At 36.3% G+C, this 23,565-nt stretch overlaps 1 protein-coding gene across 1 annotated transcript in view; it reads right to left on the bottom strand.

Moving 5' to 3' along the window:
- The window catches only part of LOC126759229 (uncharacterized), a 237,392-nt gene that overhangs the window by 124,733 nt on the left and 89,094 nt on the right, over window positions 1-23,565 (bottom strand). The window lies entirely within an intron of this gene.

The following is a 23,565-nucleotide window of genomic DNA, read 5'->3' as shown; positions in this document are numbered from 1 at the left end:
AATGAGCATTTTTTTGGACGGAAAGGGATGGATGCAAAATTTCAGATTGATATCTCAAAAATTGAGATATTAATTCGTATACATATATACAGCTTGGCGGACAGACAGATGGACGTGGTTAAATCGTTAAGCTGATCATTTTTTTATTTATGCTGTATACTTAAAGGATCTCCTTTCTTTTTGGGTATCAAAATAATGGTGGCAAACTTAATATACCCTCTTTAGAGTATAAAAATTGACAATTCGATTTGCGAATATTCAAGTCATAATTTGCAAAATGTTTATTTTAAAATTCCCGTTTTTTTAACACATCTCATACCCAAATGCTACCTAATGCTAGTTGTTCTTGAAGTAGATTTTTCATCTAGAAGTTTTTGCGAGGATTACTAGTCGAATGTGTTTTTAATTCTTTCTTGTCGATTGGTGAAAAACTTTCATTGTTTTCATGAAAGACGTTGCGTCTTTTTCTTTTACTTTTGTTTACGGTATGCCAAAATGTTTTTTTGGGAATAGAAATAAATGTTTTTAAGCTTTCGTGATTATAATCGAAAATTGTCCTGTGTGTGTTGCGCCACTTTCTAACAATTACTGAACTCATCAGGAAATATTATCACTTTATCGTTTCCACAATGAATTGATTAACAATTTTCTTTTTGTTATGTAAACCTTTTTCAAGAACTGATGAATACTCGTATATACAACTATTTCACAATTCATATTATTGGAAGTAAATTTAGGACACATTCTTGAGTATAGCGTTTTTAGAGCCTACTATGTCACTTTTAGAATCAAAAACTTCTGATAAAAGAACCGGATACAAAGCACATAAAACCGTGTTATAAGTAACTCAAAACAGTAATATAATTGCCCAGCTCCAAGCTACAAAAAAATCTATACAAAATTTTTGCTGAACGAAAGCACTAACAAAGAATTCCTTAAACTTTTTAGTTAACATAAATTTTTGTAAATAAAAATCTCTCTAAATAAGTTAATATTAAAAATCACACATGTTTTTAACATATTAGAATTTTTCGTGTGGTTTTCGTCTTTAAGTTTTAATTCTAAAATCGATATAACACACACACATGCATTTAAATGTAACTTAGCCACAGGTTTTTCAGTGCAATCACATTTATAATTTCACCGTAATTTTACTTCATTATTGCTCTTCACATGCCTTGGTCGGCATGTGGCCACACATATGTACATACACACATGCATAAACATATGCCACACAATGCGCTTTCAGCTGACAAATTACAATGGCTTGTAATTAAATATGCTGCCATACCTGAATGCAAGACGCGGCTGCACTTGACGGCATTTCGCTCTTATTCCGCAATTTCTCAAAATAATAGGGCAGCCAGTATGAAGGGAGGTAGGCATGAAGGAAGGCGCATATTCTGTGGTAGTATGGTGTATGTGTGTTCATATGTTGTGTACGTGTAGTGAAAGGCTTATTGTGTTTGGTACAATTATTTTCATTACAGCGTTGGGAATTCGGAGAATATTTTCACAATAAGTAAAATGAGTTGAAGGTGTTGGCTTTTTGAAATATTGCTTAACAAATTGCTTCAGTCATGCTCAAATTTTGCTTTTTCAACCCTCTGCTTTAGCCAACCAATTAAAATTAATTTAAGGCAGGCATGGGAGCCAGCTTAACAAAAAATTTAAAATAGAGTAGTGAACGTTAAACAGTAAACACATTTTAGAAAGAATTATTAGAAAGTAAATTAAAAAAATATATGCCTATTCGTGGAACTAACAACATGTTTAAGGGGTTACATGGGTTTACGGGTTTCAAAAGATCTAATTTTTTTATTGTCTTAATAAATTCACCAACACCTCTAGAATATTGTCATAAATTTTCAAGTTGATCTGAGTAAAAGTTTCGGAGACACATCCTTGAGAACTTGTGCACTCGAGGTTAGTTAGGCTAAGTGCGCCGTCTTTAAACGCATTTTTTAGAAACTGTGTTCTTAAAGTCGGTTGGCAAGATTTCTCGAGAACTACTCAACCGTTCTTCATGAAATTTTACACAGGTGATGGAGATACAATTCTTAAAGACTTGGACTAAGGATTTTTTTCGATTACAACTATTTGAAAGAAAAAATGTCGCGAAATTTTAATTTTTTTTCAAAAATTCCAGAGTTTCTTTGTTAATAGTGTTTGTAATAATGAAAAACTCTAATAAAACATTTTCATTTTTTGTATGAAAAACACGTTGTTGAAAAAAGGCTGTTTTTACTTGAGGGAACCCATGTAACGCCTTAAGCGAAATGATTTAATTCAGAGTCAAGCAATGAAAAACAGTGAAATATATTTCTAATTTACAGCGAAATAAACAAAGACAACATTTTTTTTAAACACAAGCTAATTGTTAAGAAAATTGCAATTTTTTTTAATGTGAAGTACAATCAATACAATTAAGTTTTGAATACAACATCATTTAAATGGCCTCCACAATTTTTTTTGCCCTAACGAATTGAATAAACCCAGTTGTGCGTCATAAAATGCACGTTTAAAAGTTGAAGAGAGTCTGGTAATTTGCTTAAGACAATTGACTGAAAAAAACCCTCAAGAAGTAGTCTAACTAAAGTATTAAATCACAACTTCTTGGAGGCCATTCAAAGTTTCTTGAAATAATCGTATCTCCTAACCTCTTCCCAATAATTTGGTTGTTGCGCTCGCTGTGTGGCACGTAGCTAAGTTTTCTCTCTATTAAGAGTAATATTGTGACCAGCTTCATTTCGAAAGAAGTATGGACCGTTGATTCCAACAGACCAAAAACAATCCAAACTGTCTGTTTTGGTGAAAGTGTTGATTGTTCATGAAGAATTTGTGGATGTTTTTCCTACCTGAATTCTTGAGGACGTCTTGTAAACGGCTGCAATATTTTCTTAACTTCGACATTATTGACACTTGAACAACGAAAATGTAGACTCCAAATTTTTAATAATTCAACGATTATTACAACCATAAAATGGCAAAAGCGTACGAAACGTAGCAATTGGAGAACGATTATTTTGATAGTAAAATTGAGTATTTTCTAAACGTTGGTCTTGCATAAAGCGTGTATCTTTCCATGATGAAATTGTAAGTTTACAGAATACAATGAAAACAAGTAAGGAAGGGCTAAGTTCGGGTGTCACCGAACATTTTATACTCTCGCCTGATAAAGTGATAATCGAGATTTCATTATCCGTTATTTACATATTTTTTTATTTTGCTGTAAAATTAATTAGATTAGTAGTTCCTGAGATATGGTTTTTGGTCCATAAGTGGGTTTAAAAAAAGTTTGGGTGCAGCTTCCTTCTGCATTTCTTCAGTAAAATTTAGTGTTTCTGACGTTTTTTGTTAGTCGGTTAACGCACTTTTAGTGATTTTCAACATAACCTTTGTATGGGAGGTGGGCGTGGTTATTATCCGATTTCTTCCATTTATGGACTGTATATGGAAATGCCTAAGGAAACGACTCTATAGAGTTTGGTTGACATAGCTATAGTAGTTTCCGAGATATGTATATATTATATATTTTCCAAAAAAATACGTCCAAATGTGCCCCTCCCTAATGCGATCCTTTGTGGCAAATTTCACTTTAATATCTTTATTTATGGCTTAGTTATGACACTTTATAAGTTTTCGGTTTTCGCCATTTTGTGGGCGTGGCAGTAGGCCGATTTTGCCCATCTTCGAACTTAACCTTCTTATGGAGCCAAGAAATACGTGTACCAAGTTTCATCATAATATCTCAATTTTTACTCAAGTTACAGCTTGCACGGACGGACGGACAGACAGACAACCGGATTTCAACTCTACTCGTCACCCTCATCACTTTGGTATATATAACCCTATATCTGACTCTTTTAGTTTTAGGACTTACAAACAACCGTTATGTGAACAAAACTATAATACTCTGCTTAGCAACTTTTTTGCAAGAGTATAAAAATATTTCAATTCATGACACATTAAAAATGGCTTAAACGACACTTAGAAATCATTTCATCCCTTTGGAAAACCCGGTAGTAATTGAACTGGGCGATACGTTCAGTGACCTTTCATTATCAATTTCTATGTTCTAATGTGTGACAAATATGAAATCGGGTCATAAGGGGTCTCTTTTGATTTCGAATTTTTCTTCTTTTGCATTTCATGTTGGGCATTTTCTATACATTTGGATATATGTCTGCGTAATTGGTTTTTTAATGAACATCTTCGATATTTTAATAGTTATTTTTCTATTCGATGAGACGATCCAAATCGTCCGTAGTTCTAGAGAATAATTATAGCCTGAACAGGGAATATTAAGTTTGCAACGAAGTTTGTAACACCCAGAAGGGCGTGTCGGAGGTCCTATAAAGTATATATATAAATTATCAGTGTATTGAGCTAAGTCGATGTAGCCATGTCTGTTTGTCTGTCTGTCCGTCTGTCTGTATATATACGAACTTTTCCCTCAGTTTTTAAGATATGGTTTTGAAATTTTGCAAACGTCATTTTCTCTTCAAGAAGCTGCTCATTTGTCGGAACTGCCGATATCGGATCCCTTTAACATATAGCTTCCATACAAACTGAACGATAGGAGTCAAGTTCTTGTATGGAAAACTTTCACATTTGACGTTGTATCTTCACGAATTTTGACGAAGTTTACTGCGTAAGATAATAATATAATCTCCGAAAAAATTATTCAGATCGGATTACTATAGCATATAGCTTTCATATAAGCTGAATACATAGTTACTAAAAGAAATGCACCTGTGAAGGGTACATTAGCTTCGGTGCAGTTGAAGTTAAAGTGTTTTCTTGTTTTTCTATTTTTTTAATTTTTTTTAATTGTTATTTTTATTCATAATATTTTTAAAGAAAATAACCAAGAGGACATTTTCTCAAATATGGACAACGGAGAAGCTGAATGTAATTAGAACTTTTCGTTTTTATTACAACAATATATACTCCAACCATAACTTTAATGTAAGTCACGACGTATGAGTAACGTGAAATCCTTACTTGCTTTCAAATAAATTAAGAAAATTAAGTTTAGGAAGCCAGTTTTTAATTGATTAAAAGTAAATTAGTTACCAGCTGTTGGTCGGTGGAAGCTGCTTGTCCTTCACAAACAACGAGCGAATCGTGAAATGGAGTTTGACGCAGCTTTTTGCTGACAGGTGAGTGGTAAAGCTCTAAACGAGATTTTCATAGCAAATTTAAAGATGCTATCTGCTCAGTGGCAAGCGATTGTTAAGTAAACTTTTCAGAAATAGATTAAAGCAGATTTAAAGCAACTGACGAAAGTTAACGCACGCAAGCACGCATTGCGTCTAAGTGCGGAAGCGCTTACGCTCAAGGAAAATGTCAACATTGTGCCACCGAAATGGCGGCAGCTGCGTCAACGCAAACAAACAGAATCGAAGTCGTGAAGCTGAGCTGAAGCTGAAGTGAATTTTGTGCAGCAGCTCGCATACATGTGGCGTGATCTTACCGCGGTGGCAACAAAGTTAGCGACGTGCTGCTGGCAACTTAGTAGTTGAGTGGCGCATTGTTGCTGTTGGCAGCAGGCAAACAAACTGAATGCCACAAACGTGTGCAACAACAAAAAATACAGCAACTATGTGCGCCAAAACCTTGAACCAAATGGCGCTGCACATGGCCAACATTGAAAAAAGCAGTTCGACGAGAGAAATTCTGTGTGCTGAGTTTGTTGGTGTTTTCTTTTGACTGTTGCCTCCCTTCTAGGATACGCCAGAATTTTGTGCGTTCGTGGCATCTAAAGCGGAAATGTACTTTTTGCATTCTAATGAAGTTTTGCATAAACAAATTGTGCTCGCCCGTTAAATGTGTGACTGACAAGTGGTGGAAGTTTGCATTTCGCGGCCGATTGATGGAAAGATTGCATAGAATTGGGTGAATATAGCGGTGAATTCGAGAAGTTGAAGTGATTGGGTGGGAAATCAGAAAAGTTTGGATGTAAAATTTTAGTGCGTTTTAAAGTGAATAATAACTGTAAAATTATAATATTGTTAAAGAATATTTATTTAGAGTCGAAATTTTAAGTGCGAATTTTTGTGCTCTTTTATATCTTTATTATCTTTAATAGGGTGAAGACAAATGCTAGAGTTTTAAAGTTTTATACCAAATCTAAAAAACTCAAACTCTAAATATGGCTGGAACTTTCCCGTCTCGAATGGAACTCAGTTTCGAAAGAAAGAGAGTCCTGACATCAAACAGGGTGACGTCGCCGTAAGTTTCATTATTAGTTTATGATACAAAAAGCTTAAAGTTCCATACATCGGGACTAAACTTACGGTATCATCGCAGAACACTTATCACTGAGGTCTTGTCTTCAGGAGACTGATAAAGTGGAATCAGCAACAGAATTCAGAAACGGAGATGTTTTTCAAGAAATCTGGCACCTAGGATGAATTACGGAATGAAATTTAATCTTCCGGACAAGTGTTTTTGAGCTTTTCGTCTTTAAACTACCAACGAACCAACCTAATGTAAAATTGCCTGCCGGTTTCTATTATTTACTTTTCTGCTTACCCCAGCTATGAAAGTAAAGAGAAGAGCAAACAGTTCCACTTCTTCTTCTTCTTAGGGGTAAACACCGATTCCATTAAAACGTTCATAAAGCTGGAAGTGTGCTCTCAAGATCAATCGAACTTTGAAGACCTCTCATTCTTCATTTTTCCGCCTTACATTCTAAACCAAAGTTAATAAATAAATTTCGATTATTAATTTGAAATTACTATTAAAACTGATCCAAATTTCGTGAAATGTTTGTGTTGTGCTTAGGTTGCCTTTTATATTTCGGGATTTGGCAATCATAATGTAGTAATTTTGCAATTCACAACTTTACCGAAAAGTTTGACATTTTTGGTCTTATACGAGGGCTGCTATATATATTTTGGCTTAGGGCAACACTAAGTGTTGCGAGGTGCAATCTGACATTTCTATTGGAAAGTTTGATATTTTTAGCATAACATCACTCAGAACGTTTTGTCATTTAATAGTGAATTGTTTTATTTACAGGGAATTAAAAAACTCATCTCGGCCAAAAAATGGAATTCACTCCTGAACATTTTCGTGCGATCATTTTTCACAACTTTCGAAGTGGATTATCACGACAAGAGTGCATCGATGAACTAAAATCTTTGTATGGCTATGAAGCACCGTCCTATAGCACTGTGAAAAACTGGTACAACGAATTCAATCGTGACCGACGCTCGCTCAAAGACGAATTCCGTGAAGGTCGTCCAAAAACAGCCGTTGTGCTAGAAAACATCGATGCCGTACGCGAACTGATAATGCAAGACCGTCATGTAACATACCTTCAGATAGAGGTATGCCTATGCATTTCTCCCACCAGCATACATTCGATATTGCATGAACACCTGGCCGTAAAAAAGGTTTGTTCTCGTTGGATCCCGCACAATTTGACAATCGCTCAAAAAAAGGCTCGTGTGGATTGGTGTAAAGAAATGCTGAACAAAATACGATCGCGGTGCTTCAAAAGACGTTTATAAGATCGCCACAGGTGACGAATCATGGATCTATGCGTATGAGCCCGAAACAAAACACCAATCGACAAAAAAAAAAAAAAAAAAAAAAATCATTTTCGTTGATAAATATGCCTATTTACATTATTAGGCCAGAAATATATATAGCAACATACGTACATACTCAGCACATATTGACGTATGAGAGCTGGTTGGGTGTTTTACAGTAACTTAAAATAATCATCCCTTTCCCGAAGGACGTCTAAAATCAAGTGTTGGAAACTATTGATTCTGTGCGCAAACTGATAGTGCAAGATCGTCATGTATCCTATCGTGGGATTGAGTCTACTGTGGGCATTAGTGGGACTAGCATATATTCAATATACGATTAACATTTGATCGTAAAAAAGTAAACTCTGTATGGTATACAAACATTTGTTGACCAATTGTCTTTGAAGAAATCAGGAAGACCAACCACCGCAGACGACTCTTCTCCAAAACAATATGAGCAATTTCATACATTGACTGAAACCATTGCATTTTTGATCACTGAAAACATCGATTTGATGAAATAAATTAAGAGGTCAACTTTTTCGATGTCAGAAAAGGTGGTTGACTCAGAACGCATGTTTTAGAGATATTTTACGCAAGTCCTCAAGTGCGTCGATAATTGGTTCAAGCGCATGAAAAACTGTAAAAATCTTAATGAAAAATATTTTGAAAAACATTAAAATTATTTTCGATGAGTAATATTTGTTTTTGTTCTCTAATCCCGAAATATAATAGTCAACCTTCGTATATAAAAAACAAAACAACAAAAGATATAGTCAACATTCAAAATTTGGCTATCCTTGTGACGCCTTGTGTATTTAAGTTCTTACTAAACAGAGCAATATTTAAAACAAGTAAGGAAGGGCTAAGTTCGGGTGTCACCGAACATTTTATACTCTCGCATGATAAAGTGATAATCGAGATTTCATTATACGTCATTTACATATTTTTCAAATACCTTATTTGTGTAAAGTTTTATTCCGCTATCATCATTGGTTCCTAATGTATATATTATACAGAGAAGGCATCAGATGGAATTCAAAATAGCGTTATATTGGAAGAAGGCGCGGTTGTAAACCGATTTCGCCCATATTTCGTACATGTCATCAGAGTGTTAAGAAAATATTATATACCGAATTGAAATCGGTGTAGTAGTTCCTGAGATATGGTTTTTGGTCCATAAGTGGGCGACGCCACGCCCATTTTCAATTTTTAAAAAAGCCTGGGTGCAGCTTCCTTCTGTCATTTCTTCCGTAAAATTTAGTGTTTCTGACGTTTTTTGTTGGTTGGTTAAGGCACTTTTAGTGATTTTCAACATAACCTTTGTATGGGAGGTGGGCGTGGTTATTATCCGATTTCTTCCATTTTTGAACTGTATATGGAAATGCCTGAAGGAAACGACTCTGTAGAGTTTGGTTGACATAGCTATAGTAAATTCCGAGATATGTATAAAAAACTTAGTAGGGGCTCACTTTTTCAAAAAAATTACGTCCAGCTGCTGGCGTATGCTGATGATATTGATATCATCGACCTTAACACCCGCGCCGTTAGTTCTGCTTTCTCCAGACTAGACAAGGAAGCAAAACAAATGGGTCTGGCAGTGAACGAGGGCAAGACGAAATATCTCCTGTCATCAAACAAACAGTCGTCGCACTCGCGACTTGGCACTCACGCCACTGTTGACAGTCATAACTTTGAAGTTGTAGATAATTTCGTCTATTTAGGAACCAGTATTAACACCACCAACAATGTCAGCCTGGAAATCCAACGCAGGATTGCTCTTGCCAACAGGTGCTACTTCGGACTGAGTAGGCAATTGAAAAGTAAAGTCCTCTCTCGACGAACAAAAGCTAAACTCTATAATTCGCTCATAATTCCCGTCCTGCGACGTTGCGAGTTTTCGAGAGAAAAGTTCTGCGAAAGATTTATGGTCCTTTGCGCGTTGGCCACGGCGAATTTCGCATTCGATGGAACGATGAGCTGTACGAGATATACGACGACATTGACATAGTTCAGCGAATTAAAAGACAGCGGCTACGCTGGCTAGGTCATGTTGTCCGAATGGACGAAAACACTCCAGCTCTGAAAGTATTCGACGCTGTACCCGCCGGGGGAAGCAGAGGAAGAGGAAGACCTCCACTCCATTGGAAGGACCAAGTGGAAAAGGACCTGGCTACGCTTGGAATATCCAATTGGCGCCACGTAGCGAAAAGGAGAAACGACTGGCGCGCTGTTGTTAACTCGGCTATAATCGCGTAAGCGCTGTCTACGCCAATTAAGAAGAAGAATACGATCCTTTGTGCCAAATTTCACTTTAATATCTTTATTAATGGCTTAGTTATGACACTTTATAGGTTTTCGGTTTCCGCCATTTTGTGGACGTGGCAGTGGGCCGATTTTGCCCATCTTCGAACTTAACCTTCTTATGTACCAAGTTTCATCATGATATCTCAATTTTTACTCAAGTTACAGCTTGCAAGGACGGACGGACGGAGACAGACATCCGGATTTCAACTCTACTCGTCACCCTGATCACTTTAGTATATATAACCCTATATCTGACTTTTTTAGTTTTAGGACTTACAAACAGCCGTTATGTGAACAAAACTATAATACTCTCCTTAGCAACATTGTTGCGAGAGTATAAAAAAGCCACTAAAGCAGTTATTTTAAAGGTCTTTGATATAAGTCGGTGCGTAAAGATAAACCTCCAACGCAACTATCGCAATGAAAGTATTGTATAATTATACTCAGCGACAGTCAAGCGGTACTTAAAGTGATCTCAGCATTCATCAAGGTGACAGAACCCGAACCTATCATTCCGGTTGGTCCTCGTGCGATAAAGAAGCTGCTCCGCAAGGATGAAGCAGTTTGTAGGGAGAAGCATTGGCAACAACTCCAAGGCAAGCACCATGCCTAGTTGCTAATGAGTGGTTACAACCTTATAAGGTTTAAAAATGCAATCAACCTCCCAAGGGACAGGCTCAAGCTGCTTGTCGCCTTCTACACCAGCCATTGTAAGTTCAAGAAATACATATGTATATAACAAGGGCCTAGCTTCCTGTACGAATTGCCAGTTCTGCGTCTTGGAGTGTGAAACTACAGAACACTTGCTAATTGACTGTACAGGCAGTCTGTAGGTGCAGGATAAAGGCCCTCAGATCCATTTTTCCAAATAGGGATCACATCGTCTCAATAGCACCTAGCAGTATATTGGAATTTATCGATATGCTGGGGCTATGTGAGTCATTGTGACTTGGGAGAGGGCACATTAGACTTTAGCTCACTGTGCAGTCTTCATTTATTTATCTAATCTATTTTAAAAATGTAATTTTATTAGAATTAACTGTGTTTCAAGTCACACAACAACTTTAATAACATCATTCCTTTAGATTTTAAGGCGACTTCTCATGGAAAAATTTATTTCTTTATTTCAAGAAGCTTCGTCATGTTAAATACGCATTTGAGGGACTACCACCCGCTTTGATGTCTCTGCCTTTTGATTTTCATGTAATTAAATTTCAGCTTAGTAGAAAATATGCTTTATCCACCATGGCGTATACATATATACACACATACTTATATATACATTTTTAACAACAAAATTAATTAAGTAAGTTCCCTTGCAAAAAGGGAGCCGCGACGACAAACCAGAATTCTGCAACAATACCACACGCGTGATTTTTGACTTATTTTTTCATTTTCGGGTTTTTAAACAGCAAACAAGCAAACAACTTTGTTGTAGCGCCATAATAACTAGCGGCAGATGTGGTGTGTGCAGCATATTTTTCACAAACAATTTAACAAAGTGCTCTGCACAATTCATGCTTTTTTATTTGTAGCGAATCCTTTCTGCGCTCAACTTTTTAGTCACATCTATGCAAAGCCACACACACACATACAAACATGTGGACAAATACATATATATGTACTTAATAACGCAAATGTATGCTTAAACAAGAACATGCTTTGCGCTTACTGGCTTGTTGCTGTTAACTTGTGGTGGATTTTATGACGTGCAATTTAAGTGGCAAGGCATAGAGTCGCACCGCCCGTTGTGTGGCAATTACAAGGCGAGCGACTGGAAAAAATGCGCACCCCAACACAGCTTAATAAAATGCACAAGAGGGATTTTTAATGGGAAAGGCAGGCATATATTTACATACAGCCAAGTTGCATAAAAAGTGTGCGGCTGGGGTCAGGGTTAAAAGTTTTAAATTTGCAAGTCTGTATATATTTATCGCACATATGGCATTTACTGTGTATATGGATATTAATCTGTGTAGATATGTTTACATATATACTGATATGTTGTTGCCAGTTAACTTTTTGCGGCACAAACCTGCAATTAAATTTACTAAGTAGTTGTTGTTGTTGTAGCGTCAGAGACAAGCGAATGCAATTAAAGCTAATATGCGAAAAGCCTAATTGTTTTAGTTCAGACATAATTACTAATATTGTATTTTAGTTGAAAAATGAGTATATACATTTGCAGAAAAATCCAAAATTATTTTAGAATAAAATATACCTATTTATTGGAAATGATATATACTATAATTGTTTTCCATTTCAAAAAATAAAAATAAGAAAGTAAATGCATTTGCAAATGGCAACTAAAGTTTTTAGTTTTGCTCTAAAATAAGGATCCAGCGTAAACAATATAAATTACATTTTATATATTTTATTATAACATCTAAATGTTGCTCATACGACATGGTATACTATATACTACTTTTAAAGAAATGTTTGTGTAAAAAATCAATTGGAGAGTTTTTGTAGTGCTGGAAATTTCTAATCAATTATACATTTTTCAAAAATGTTATTTAATTGCCAAGGATATAAAATTTAAAACACTAGTGTTTAAATGAGTTAAGCATCCCCCCACTCTACCTGGGAAAAACTTGCGCACCCTAGCAAGACAGCATAATACACCACATCCGATGGCACCGTACACTTACATAACCACAGCTGATGACACCAACACACCTCAACATGCCTATGCACCCACTCATCAAAAAGGATGGACAGCGGGAAAGCAGATACAATTCGTTCGAATTTCGCCATAGTATACTCATTCGCACCTTAACATTCGTCTACAACACATTCCTTTACACACTGCGCCGCGTCGACAGCTTCGCCCGTTCCTTCGATCGACATCTCGCGCTGACCTACAGCGATCCAACAGTGGACCTCAATAGATTATTTTGCTAAAATATTATTTTGTGAAGTGTCAAAATTAATCCTTTTTATTAAATTAAATTATAGTTCTTATTCTTGCCCTTTTTTAATCAACTAGGTTGATCAATAAGTTTTGTCGTTCCATAAGAGAGGGTAATTTTTTTTTGTTGGTACACTCTTCATATGAACGTATGTGAAGTTTTATTTCAATCTGTCAATTCATTCTTTGTTTACAAGCTGTTTGGGGTCGCCGTGTCACAGTTTGAAAGGTGTATCACGAAAAGAAATTCACGAACGAATGTTAAAAGTGTATAATGACTGTGCACCTACATTTAGAACAATAGAAAGATGGGTTGCTGAACTTAAACGTGATCGTACAAGCCTTGAAGACGATCCACGTGAAGGACGTCCAAAAAGCGCATCAACACCAGATACCATAGCCAAAATACAGGATATGGTTTTGGAAGATCGTCGATTGACTAAGAGAGTTTCAGGCTCTACACATCACATTAGGCAGTGTGAGCCATATTTTTTGAGTTTTAGAGCGCTGTGATCAATGGGTGCCGCATTCGCTAACAATGGAACAAAATCACATTCGAATGCGACTTTCTCAGCATCAAATGGAGCGTTTTAATAAGGATAAAGTGGATTTTGTGCGTCGATTCATCACAGGGGATGAGATTTGGATCTATCACCATGATCCTGAATCAAACCAAGAAGCTAAAGAGTGGTGTGAAACTTATTGTTCGGCTTCGAAAAAAGTTCGTGTCCGGATATCGGCCAACAATGTTATGGCATCAGTTTTTTTGGGACACGAGAGAAATTTCGTTTGTGGATTACTTGTTTTATCAATTAATTCTGAATATTATTGCAAACTTTTGGACCAGCTGAAGGAAAAAAATTGTGAAAAAGGTCACGGTTTGCAGAAGAAAAAATCCTTTTTCATTAAGACAATGCAAGTGAATTAAAGTTCAGGGAGATTATACTGAATAATAAAGTGTATTTTTAATCATAAAATTGGGGTTTTCTTTTCAAATGATAAAACTTATTGAACAACCTGGTGTGAGGGAAAAATAAAGCGATTTTGACACGCATGGTCTCACCGGATACTTAAATCTGGTACCGCTGGGAGCAGTTAGCCTTTGAAGTTCGCTCCGATCTGTTAATTGAGTTCGGCTCTTTGTGGAGATTCGTGGTGACTGTTGTTTAAACCTAAAGGCAGGTAGGAATGAAAAATTCAATTCAATTTGGAGTCGCTCTGCTGCCGGGGTGGGTCCGGACCCACAGAACGGCAGAAGTTTTAGATCGACCTCGAACCCGATCAACATGTGCCACCCGACCACTAGGAACCAAAAAGCGTGCATTTCCTCGGACGCTGATCAACGTATTATTTTGATCTTTGTGCTTTAAAAAAGTACCGTGAGGTTTGGCCGTCGATGGCAGGTACTCACCTAAATCACTACGATTGCTGTCAATACTGACGCCTCACTCCACACTAGGCGAAGCATTTTGCGGAATGTTTGGGGTCTCGGAAGTCGTGCTGTTCGCACCATATATCGTACATGCGCCACTTATGAAGCCGCTGTATGGTGGGAAGCAGCCACGACAGTCTTGGGGTACCAAAAACTCTTATCCATACACTATGATGCTGCCAGCTTGCCTGTACGTCGCACCATCTGAAGGGATGCTATACAGGTTTTATTAGGTGGACCTCCTCTTGACCTTATTGTGATACAGCGTACTGTCACATTTAGGGTAAGAAGGTGCTGGCTTGTGTGTCATAAACTGACTGCATTTCCTATGATGATGTGGAGAGGGAGGGATATCTAGAGAGCATGGGGCTTTTAGATGATAGAGTCAGGTGTAGGTAGCAAGATCGTTGGGCAATGGTCCTAACGGTCGTGTGACTTATGAGTACATTCGGGTCGTTGGGTTTGTTGAGGGTAACCCAGACTTCAGATTCTGTCTTAGCATTTTTGCATCATGAGCACCTATTTGACCTTTGTTATGCGGGCGCGGTTGGAAGACATAATTCTGGTACCACGCGCAGAAGGAGCCCTTGGTGTTCTTTGAATCATTTCCGACAGGAAAACCAGTTTTCACACCTCCAAGAATTGTATTTTTCAGACGGATTACAAAAGTTGAAAAATCACTGGGTCAAGCATATTAATTTCAAAGAAGGCGTAGCAATTACTTTTTTGCTTGCCACCTGAGAGTAGGTTTTTGTCGTAATCACCGGTTAAACAACGTGTTAAGTTAAGATACTGTGATTTAGAGCTCAAAATAAATGAAAGCGGTTTATTCTTTTCTTGAGCAATGTTCATACCTAGTGCAAGCCTCCATATACCGAATATGTTGATTTCTATCAATACTTTTTTTCTAGATACATATTTGAATATTAAACATGTTAATATTAATCTGACACCTTTAATACTGAAAACATATTTATTATGCCAAAAAATGGTAAAGTTGTAAGCAAACTCGAAATATAGTATTTCACACGCTATTAATCCTTAAACATGGCACGGGTATTTAATCTCCAGTAGAGCGAACTTGACGCTTCTTTAATTGCTTCACGTAATTATATAAATAAATTACATATTCAAAAGTAAAGCTTTATTTTCAATTTCCACCTCATTATGATTAAACAAAGTGCGAAAATATCCTTTAAACCGATACAAAGAACGCCCTTCACAACTACATATTAACCATATGTGAACATGTATTGTATGCATGAACATTGTCGTTCCAATTCTGCTGTCGTTGTCAATATGCAAAACATGCTCGTGTATGTTGCCTTGAGGCACGAAACTGCTGTTCAATGGCTTAATCTTTTCAGTCGTGAGACTATGAAAATTCCAAATCAAGCGATTGCGCGCGTTGTATTCGCAAAAGCACCGAAGATCTGCCGTGGTATTAGCGTAATCTGCATGAAAATCCCATTTACATAAAAATAACCACGTATTTATGCCAGCAGCAAATCGTTGATACGGAGCGCAACTTACATATGTGCGCAGAAGTGGCAATGCGACATCTAGGCGTGACTACTTCTGGATGTCTGCGAAGCACAGCAGGTGTTTACAAAGCAAACAGACAGGTAAGTCATGTAAAATGTAGAAACATGCACCTATGAATAAAGCTATGCAAACAATCCGTAATTTTAAGTGTTTTTCAGAGAAAAATATGTTCGATAAAAATTCAGTTTACGGTTCAGTGCATAAATCAATTGAAGTACATAAATAAGACGAAAAATTGGATCTCATAATGAAATATTTCGAACCATATTATTGCTCTCTATTTCTATAGGTCATTAGAGCTTTACCTAGTTGTCTTCGAAATACTTTTATTTTCACCTTAGTTCAAAACTCTAAACCTTGATTCAAGCAAATCAAAAAATCACATTAAAAGGAACGAAAATCGACGCAACTCTAATTTTTTTTTTCAAAATTTCTTTTTAATATTCTCGAAATCGAAAATTCTAAACTCTTTTTACTTTAATAAATTATTGCAATCACTAAAGATTCGTACTTAAAACATACAAGTTAAAGCAACTTCACAACATCATGTTCTCCATATTTCCTCTTTATGCAAGAGTTTGCTGAATTTTTATACTCTTATATTCGTATTTCGTCTCTCTCGTTTGGCGTCAAAACGTTGCCATTTTAATTATCAAACCGCAAAAGCGAGACGTCGCCTTAAAACGAAGGACAATTGGTCATCGTGGAGTACTTGTAACAGCTGGTAATGCTTGTGTGAAAACCATACATTATGAAATTACTTGTTGTCCTGCTCACCGGTGTCAACTCATGTTGTTTGTCTTAAATATTGCTTATGATGTGTCGGTAGGTTTCAGCATGTAATGGGACCGGTATGCGTAAGCAAAGTTAAGTTAATTACAAGTAAAGTAAGCAACTCTGTCATTTTCGCATATTAAACAAAAATATTTTTATAAGTGTGCATACCACTGCGTACATATACTTTGGAGGTAATAAAATTAATTACCAGAAACTTGAAAATATTAAAAAAAACTACCTTTTTAAAGTAGGGAACCAAAATTCATGATGTGTCATAATATTTTGCTTGTCTTCGAAGATGAAATTTTAAGGTAAATTAATTTTCCAAACTAAGTAATAAGGGATATTCTAATACAGATAAAACGAGTGAGAAAGCAGTGAAGAGTGCAGAAAATACAGAAAACAGGACATCGGGTGAGAGGTGTTATCTTTTTAACAAAATTTGAAACCACAATCGCATTCAGAGTATAAGACTACTGCAGTGTCTTCCAAGCGGAGATCACAACAATTAAAGTGATCTATCCAGTTCTAAAGAAATATGTGCTCCCAATAAGATATACAGAAAGCCAAATGGCTTTGAAATCGATAAAGTCTCTAAAGGTTCTATCAAAGATAGTGAAAAATGCCTTGATCTCTTGATGAATCTAACATCTCAAATCAAGATAAACTTACAATAGGTTCCAGGACATAGTGACAATGCTGGAAACCGCGAAGCAGACCAAAAAGTTAGGAAATTTAAATTTATAGGCCTCTGACTAATTTTAGATATGTAATCGACAAGCATGTTTAAAAATTGGTGATTCTTGGCTTGCCGAGCTGGCAAACATGGCATAAACAGAATTTGTGTCGGACATGCCGACTAATAAAATTCAAAAGGAATGACATAAGTGCTAACAGAACTATGTGACTGTGATCAAATTGAAAGGTGAATTTTTAATGAATACTTTTCGTGTTTTTCAAATCGGTTTTTTCCGTAAGTTGACAGTACTTTTAGTGACATCTATGCTAAATTTCATCTCAAAATGTTCATTAGTATTTGAGGTACGCGTCGTTTTGTGAGGCTTTAAAAGTAAATTCTTCTATTTTTGCTATCTCTGAACTAATTGAATTATTGAACAAAGAAGTGCGATAATGCACCATCTCATACTGCATTGGTTATTCGTGATCATTTCGCTACATTTTCAATTAATATCGTGCCGAAACCGAGGACACCGTTTTGATGCAATTAAGGATATAAAATCTGAATCGAAGAAGGCTCTGATGGCCATCACCTCAGAGGATTTTTCCAAGTATGCGTTGTATGCGAACGCAAGGCTTTGACAAGAAAATTATCGAAATTATCGGTTCTGGGTTTCTTGGTTATATCTCTGAAATTGCACACATAATTAAAGGGTACATGGGCTTACGGGTTTCAAAAACTCTATTTTTTTGTTGTCTTATTAAATTCTTCAACACCTCTAGAATATTGTGCTAAATTTTTAAGTTGATCCCAGCAAACATTTCGGAAATATAGACTTGAGAATATGTGCGCTCGAGGCTAGCTCGGCTAAGTACACCGTCTTTAAACGCGTTTCTCTTGAAACTGTGTTTCTGAAAGCGCTTAGCAGGATTTCTTGAGAACTACTCAACCGATCTGCATTAAATTTTACACAGGCCTTTGAGATACAATTTTTAAAGACTTGGAATAAAAATGTGTCTTTTCGATTACAACCATTTGAATAAAAATAGAGTTCCGGAATTTTCACTGCAATTTTAATTTTGTTTTTTAATGTCTGCCAAAAAACCAATTTTAAGTTTTTTTTCCTCCGTCCAAGTTCTAAGTTTAGGTTTTAACCAAAACATCAATAATAAAATATATTATATATATTAGATGAAGGTCGCAGACATCTGAAATTAGTGATGCTGAACGTAGTTCTCAGTAGCTGCAAAATAGGCAAACTTAGGCTGAGCTCTGTAACTAAATTCTCATTTAGCAAATAATATTGAAAGCGGACGTTCTGCTGAATGAATGAAAGAGTGAAGCTCGCTTCGTGCAAATTAATCCCCACGAGTGCTGTGGAATCAATAACACTCGGGAGACGCCGCTGGCGTGGCGCATATCGCACATCAAACGTTGCCGTAAATTTAATTAATTTTATTAGCACTAATAGCGAAGTAATGCACATAATCTCACAGAATAATGTCACTCATTAAACGATAATGCCCGACTGCCAATTCAACGCACACCGCTGTATACACTCTTACATACATAGTCGTATACAGTTAGGCTGACATATTTGCGTGCCTTTGCTTATTTGCACATGTCAAATCGTTTCGGCTTCAATTTGTGAGCGCTTAGCTTTGCCTTTGCTATGGAAATAATACTAACAACAATCAAAGCTTAATGAATCGGTCGTTGAAAGAAACCCAAATAAACAATAACAAATTCGCCAATCATCAATGGTTGCAGCATGCTGTGCGCACAGAGTGTACGAGTGTGTGTGCGTGTGAGGTGTGAATATGTATAGTATATGTGCTTGCTGGTAATCCCTTCAATTCATTTATTGATTTTGCCTTCATTGATTATTTCCATTTATTTTTTGTAATAAGTGTTGTTGCGTTTTTGTGTAAGATTTTCGTTTCCAGATAAATGAGAATCACTTTCACTTGGATTATTGTACCGATATTTGGCGAATAAGGGCTTGCTGGAAGCTCAAAGTTGTCTTTAGAAAAAATACAAATTCTAAAACAAATATTTGGCGAATACTTATTAAAGGGCTTTTCACAAGCAAGTAAGGAAAGGGTGAAATCTGGGCAGCAACATTAAGTAATATCGCAATTTGAAGGCTTTTATATGTAGTACAGTATATACAAATGTTATATAGATACCGTTGAAAGGAGAACGCACTGTATGTGCTTTAGTGTTTCTGCTCTTTTGCCACAGAAGCGACACAGACTCGTAGAAAGTGTTCACTGTGCGGTTGACCATATCCTACAGTGATCCATATTGCTGCCTTAATTTGTTTCTGGGAAGAGCGTTTATTTTAATGAACGGTTTTGTAACGAACTTTCCCAGAAACAACCTCGCCTTGCCAGTGGCTGTTTCCTTTTTTCGTAGCTCCTCTCATAAAGTGGAGTGGGTTCACAGCAAAGAACCCTTCCGATCCTATCGAACTGGTTGTCGCAGTTTATTTCGCCAAGAGATCAGCTAGCTGATTTCCATTCATGCCTGTATGTACAGAGATTTTTGTTACTAATATGATATTTTCAGTGTCAACCCTGTTAACCTGGAAACCTTGGAAACCTGGTCAAGAACACCGACAGTTTGGTACGTGAGAAAGAACGACAATGGTACACTTTCTCCAATGAAACTCTTTCTTATCTGAGTGTTTATTTTTCTGTTCCTATCACGCCCTGTTGACAGCAGGGCCGTTATCTCTACAACGAAAAGGTGCGAAGTGAGATCCAGATTCACCTCTAATGGAGTTGGCACCAATTGACATTGATACACACGCATGCCTGCCAATGTACTTTCGTAAACTGTTTCGGAGTCAGTGGCCTAAACTTTAAGAGCGGGTTTTTTCAATAAGAGCGCTACAATTTTTTTTAAATAAAACAAAAACACCTTGGGACATCAATGAAACTCTTTATTCCTGTGAAATTATATTCGTTCGTACTCCATGAGTCACCATTGCATCCCGAAAATTTTACGTTTTGGTGCGGTTTACGGTCCGGCGGCTTCTTTGGGCAGTACTTCTTCCGTGATGATCAAAATCGGCAATTTACTGTGAATGGGAATCGCCACCGCTCAATGATAACCGAATATTTTGGTGCGAATTAGATGAAATGGACTAATGGACAATACGTGGTTTCAAGAGGACGAGGCCACAAGCCATAAAGCGAATGCCACAATCGATTTATTGAACCCCAATTTTGGTGTACGAAATGGCCCCGCCAATTGCCAGGCTCGGTCGTGCGATTTGACGTCGTTAGACTATTTCCTGTGGGGCTACGTCAATTCTATGGTCTATGCCAACAAGGCAGCGACGTTTGATGAACTTCGTACGAATATCGAACGTGAAATCATATTGGCCGATTTATTCTTGAAAATCATCGAAACTTGGGTTCAGCGTCTGGACTTCTACAAGCGTCAAAAGAAATCAAATTCCACACATAATAGAACTTATTTAAGGCGATGAAAGTGATAAAGGGCGAGTATAAATGTAGCTCAGAGTCAAACTTTTATATTAATTGCCAAAAAGCTTTTCCCCTTACATTCATGCTTGACAGAACCAATGTATTTTTTGTCAAACGTCTTTAAAAAAATAACAATCTTGTACAGCTCTTATATACAAGCAAACGTTGACATTGGCAAATTGCATCTGAACCAAATATTTCTTGTATCTAACTATTTTGATATAAAGTACTGTAATACGTGGTCAAATTATTATTTTCTTGTGTATGTGCTCCACAAAATATGAAAACATCTCTTCCCTCCTGTAATGACGTTAGTATAAACACCGTAAAACCTGTCAATACTTCCAACAACTCATCTCTAATGACAAAGCCAAACTGTTGTAAGTGCAAAGCAAACATAATATTGAATATACATACAGAGAGCAGACAAGAAAATACACAAACATAAATAAGAGACAAGAAGAATCAACAAATGCGCCCAAGCGGCGCACGAGCACTACAAGCCACAATGGGGATAATGGAATCGGGTAGTACAAAATGCTGCTTTAATTATTGTATCATCAAGGGGCTTATTTCGCAGATATGTATCTCAATACGGATTTGTCCAGCTCGCTTACTTACTTGTGTATTGCACATCGATTTGGCCGCAGAGACAGTGTCAATTCGCAACCGATATTTATCTTAATAAGCTCTCGCTTATGTGCGCAAATAAAACACTATACATATATATATGCAGGGCTATAGCTCATTATTATCGTCATTATTTTTTCATGTTGTGCACTACTCAATAAATCTGTCACAATATCTAGACAAGCACACACTAATTGCCTCGTTAGTGCTGTCAAATATGCTGACTATCAGACAGCAACTGTGTCGCGTGCTTATTTTTCTCATACACAATAAATTGATAGTGATATGTACATATACGTATATATAGAGTATATACATATATATAATGTATGGTATAAAATATATGACACATATATACACAATATAGTGTGAAGTAAATTATTACTGAACACTAAAGTGTAACTATTAAAGTAAACCCCATAAATGTCTGCATTGTAAATCAATGTTGGCACTACTTCAGTTGTTTTTTTAATTATCTCAATGTAAAAGTGAGACATATACTATGTATCGTCATCTGAAATGCAAAACAATGTATCATCAAAAAACCCGAAATTTGAAATTTTTATTGCTTTCGTTTTACTACATATGTACATACATATACATATAATATGTAATATCGTAAAATTTCAAGCTTCCGCTCTGGGATAAAACTAATATATAACCAATATATAACCATTCTATAACCAAAACCCAAATTTTCTTTCAAGTGGCTTCTATTACTTGTATATCGTTTTTCTTTCGCCTGTAAACTTATGAAAAGTGATGTTACGTTATTTTGCATTTTAAGAGACGATATTTGTCCTTAAGTGCTTCTTCTTCGACAAGGAAAGAATAAAAGTTCGTCGAAATATTTATGAAAGGCAATTTCATAATAAAAGTTATTCGACTCCATGGACATCACTTTCTTTGATATTTTGCGCATCAATACTTTAGTTTTGAGAAGATCATTTTAGTTGGGAAACTATCAAGTTTTCGATTCTGTAACAGTTGTTTCCATCAATAGAAACTTTTTTCCTAAAATGGTATTACTTTTTTGAGTACGTGTGTAGTTGATATCCATATGTCAATTAGTGTGCTTTTGATAGCTGGTTGCTTACGACGAGAAACTTTAAATGCCGACTTTTAGCACAAAAACAAAGAAACAGTGAACAACGATCTTGCTAGTAACTTTGTGTGTTTCTGTGAAGTCACGGCTACAAATCGTTAAAAATATTTGCTCTGGGCAGTCTACTTTATCATGAACACAAGTAATTGAGTGACACCAGGCATTCAGTGACACATTGGCGTTCAGTGAAGTCGTTTATCCAACACTTTAACAGGGACAACGATAACATCTAGAAAGTTAAAGAAACAGTATTCGATAGTCATCATGTTGGCTTCAGAGAAATAGTAGAAGATCTGAGCATCTGAATCTGAAGCATTTGTATTAATGACTTCGAGTAGAAGTCCCAAAAAAGAAGCTAAACAAATTACTGAGGACTTTTTATTCAACAAACACACTATTACAGGTGACGAGACGTGGTTTTATGAATATGATGTCGGAACTTTCCAACAATCAAATGAATGGCGCTTCAAAAATGAGACGAAATGGAACGAGACAAGTTTATGGAAAATTGGATTAAACTTACCAAAATATAACACAAATTAGCATCTTAAAATATAAGAAAGCCTGTTTCAAAAGTTTTTCACAAGTTTTTACAAAAAATAGTGTATGATATCGAAAGTTTTTAAAGCAATATTAACACAAATTTATGGATTCGTTCTCGAACAGCACATCAAGATGTTACAAAGTACTGTGCATTTTGTATGTATGGAGCATATTTTTTAATACCCGGAGGGTAAACTCTGAAAAATGTGTGCAATGTGAATTATGAAAATTATAAAGGAGTGAATGAACAGTCTAAGTGTGATTCCTCCGGCACGCTGAAGCTGTTGAAATTGAAATTATTTGGCTTATACTCATTCTAGTCCGGTCAAGATAGATTTTTATACTCTTGCAACATGTTGCTATAGAGACTAGAAGGTTTGTTCACTTAATGGTTGTATGTATCACCTAAAACTAATCGAGATGAATGTAAGGTAATATATATATAAATGATCAGGATGATGAGACGAGTAGTAATCCAAAAGACTGTCTGTCCGGCCGACCGTGCTAGCTGTCACTTTAGTAAAAATTAAGATATCTTAATGAAACTTAGTAAAATTAAGTCCACTTAGGCTTAACTCACGTTCAAATCCGC

This window comes from Bactrocera neohumeralis, chromosome 5 (genome assembly GCF_024586455.1).
Source record: "Bactrocera neohumeralis isolate Rockhampton chromosome 5, APGP_CSIRO_Bneo_wtdbg2-racon-allhic-juicebox.fasta_v2, whole genome shotgun sequence".
Taxonomy (NCBI): Eukaryota; Metazoa; Arthropoda; class Insecta; order Diptera; family Tephritidae; genus Bactrocera; species Bactrocera neohumeralis.
This window is presented reverse-complemented; position numbering and strand designations above follow the sequence as displayed.